This window comes from Schistocerca americana, chromosome X (assembly GCF_021461395.2).
Source record: "Schistocerca americana isolate TAMUIC-IGC-003095 chromosome X, iqSchAmer2.1, whole genome shotgun sequence".
Lineage (NCBI taxonomy): Eukaryota > Metazoa > Arthropoda > Insecta > Orthoptera > Acrididae > Schistocerca > Schistocerca americana.
This window is the reverse complement of record NC_060130.1, coordinates 1,010,103,676-1,010,106,925: the sequence shown is the minus strand read 5'-3', so window position 1 is coordinate 1,010,106,925 and position 3,250 is coordinate 1,010,103,676. Positions and strand designations below refer to the sequence as shown.

The following is a 3,250-nucleotide window of genomic DNA, read 5'->3' as shown; positions in this document are numbered from 1 at the left end:
TAATCTTTTTAAAAAGCATTACTCGCGACCGCCCTCTTTTCGGTATTTAGTTCAATATACTCCTTCAACTAGGGGGATTGCTTGAAGGAGATAGCCCGGGTGATTCTAACAAGCTTCATACCTAAGCTGAGGCACTGCTGGAGGTTACAATAATGAATAATATACCTCTGCTTATCTCCAACAGGAGCCATCAGTTTAGGGATGGTGCTTCTTCTCGGAATTTATTGCTCTGGACATAACAGCAAATCGCTTGTCTCTCCATGCAAATTATTAGGATATGTGATGTCTGCCTCTAGCACATACCCTACATCAAAATCGGCTGTAAGACCAATTATTTTTCCACCTGATCCCTTCAATTCGTTTTGAGGCACCCATCTAAACCCATCAACCGGCAGTGGCTGCATCATGGCGTGCCCGTATAAGTTGTTCACATCTAAGTACATAATGTAACTTCAATGAAGGGATGCATTAAACCCGACACCCATCCGTGGGTTATTTGCCTTGGCATGCCTTTGAATGCATAAAAGCAGAAGCACTGCAGCATCAGTGAGAAGTTCCATGTTGTGTCCCATATTTTTGAGCATAGCGTCCCAGGACAAGCCAGGTGATGTGTAATAAAAGGCGGGGTCCAGAGTGTACATGGCCATACATACACTCCGGAACTTTTCAAAAACATATGCAAGCAAATGCACGTCTGTGTCCATGTATAGTCTTGCATATTCTCCCAAATTGGGGATGTTGAATTTCTGCCAGACATTCACGGCATGCTCATAATCTGCTGTAGTTACGGCATCGCCTGTGAGAGTACTGGTAAATTCAGATATGTCGGGAAGCCTGGTTTCATTGAGTTTTGCCATACAATCAACATACTCGTATGGGAAAACTCCTTTCCTAGTCGCAAGGTGGACCTTTTCCTCATCAGGAAATGCAGATGGAGTGATATGCATATCAGTCCGAGGTAAAGTTTCAACCAGTTTCTGGAGTGAATTCTGCATAAAGCGTAAAGAGTCAAGGAAGCAGAGCGTAATTTTCGGCGTCATTCGTTTTGAGAAAGAAATGTACTTCTTAACACTTTCAGGGATGACACTGACCTGATCATTCTTCATACCGATATTAGCCAAGAGCTCAACGAGAAACCGAACATCATACCCACTCAAATTATGAAAAAAGACAGGTATGTGCTATGGTAACTTATACTTCAAATTGCATGCGCTATGAGCTGCACCACAAAACTTCCCCATAAGATGGCAATGATCTCTATGGAGATTTTCCACTTTTCTATCTAATGGTAGCCCACAAATATGACAATTAACCGCCTTTTCATACAAGTCATCATCTTCCTTTGATTTGGTCATGGGAATGTTGGTGCTGTAGAGCTTACCAACTTCCCATGAAAGTTTTTCAGGCTCAGTGAGGAGCCAAACCGCAGAATTGTCCCCGACATAAGACTCATAGCTGTTAAGTTTAGAATCATATCCACATACAACTTGGAACACTGCTGCATAAGGTACGAGTCTTTATGTGAAGATTGTATGTGAGGCTAAGGGGTTCCCTTCACAACAAGTAATAGGAGCTAGCAGGCATTCAAAGTCGACATACAATACAAAAGGACATCACCACTCTTGGTGAGCATTTTGAAATTTAATGAAGTTATTTTCGTCTGTGGGAAGCGCAATCTAATAGATGTATAGCTAATAACTCTTCTGATGAAAATTAATTCACACACCTTCAACAAATATGCTTTTTATCGTGATCTTTTGATAGTTGGGAGGAAAGGAGTCGGGACATTTCTTTGTTCCAAACATAGTGATATATACAAAGACAGTAACTGTTCTCGAAAGAACAGAATACTGTTGATGACCGTGCAGCTTTTCCCTGGAATAAATGAAAGGGAATAAATACAACCAGGAAAAAGCTGCACGGTCATCAATAGTATTCTGTTCCTTCGAGAACAGTTACTGTCTTCATATATATAGTTAAAGGCTACCCAGCCATTGACCATCGTATGTGCGAATGCGTACAGGTTGCCCAAACTCTTACGGGAATCGCCAAAGCGTGCGCGAGTAATGAGTGCATGGGCAAATGTCTATTAGGTACATTACATATGTAGAATTGTGGACAGTTGGGAATGTGAGTCTCACGGGGAGCGTGCAAGGGATAAGTCCCTGCAGTCGCGCTATTCATCTGTGTCCTCGGTGGCTCAGATGGATAGAGCGTCTGCCATGTAAGCAGGAGATCCCGGGTTCGAGTCCCGGTCGGGGCACACATTTTCAGCTGTCCACATCGAGGTATATCAACAACACCTGTCGGCAGCTGAGGGTTTCAGTTAGTCATCAAACATAGTGATAATTATCACCTTCAGAGAAGAGCAGCATGTTTACATGCAGCTCTCGCTCACCTGCAAATTTTGAGAAATGGAGGGGGCCGATGACGGTGTGCTTGTCTTGCTCATCTGACTTGTCGTTATTCTTATCCAGGCCATAAACAAGAACTGATATTCTGGTATTCTGCGCCTCAAATTTAGGTATGTCCCGGATTTTTACGGGGAACTCTATACCATCAAAGTTATAAGATGTCTTAATATCACATGCTCTGTAACTGTTCAGACGCTGCGGGTTTGTCTTGTAATTTCTCTCACAAGCCAGGACTGACCATGTTAAACAAGCATTATCGTACCGATTTTCAACATTAATACATGCCTTCTTGTTTGCTATATCTTTAGGGAGCTTAAGATAACTGGGCCCTCCATTTACTGGATCATAGACATGTATATGGCTCTCAAGGCGTGGTATACAGCAGAGTGCTTTAGTGGACACGCATACTTCCATCTCGGAAAATCGGGCCATAATAGCGCTCAAGGTGGATTCGTGATACCACCCAGCAATGGATGTGCTCCAAGAAATAACGCCATTATCACTTCATATATAGTGCAGAGTTGTAGCCTCTGCATCACCTGGATATTTAGGTGGGTGATTCAACTTGCAGCATAGTACTGCGCTGCATTTAATGGCGTTAAATCTCGGATCGTGTAGGACTCTGAGGAGCTCGGTCTACAAGACAGGGAGGCATGCTTCTACAAACCCAACAGGGTTGCGGTACCTCTCTCCCGGATTTTCAATCCTTGTGAATGAGATGCTCCCCACAAAAGCCCTAGCAGCTGCTGAGTATTCTAGAGGGATCATTATACCGTTATTCTGGTCTCTTTCACTATCAATAGGACAGGGGAGAGCACTACCACTAGCCATAGGAT

At 43.3% G+C, this 3,250-nt stretch overlaps 1 non-coding gene across 1 annotated transcript; it reads left to right on the top strand.

The window, feature by feature from the left end:
- The first annotated feature begins 2,189 nt into the window (after nt 1-2,189).
- Trnat-ugu lies at nt 2,190-2,263 on the top strand. Its single transcript has one exon. It is a non-coding gene; the product is annotated as a tRNA-Thr (tRNA).
- The last annotated feature ends 987 nt before the right edge of the window (nt 2,264-3,250 follow it).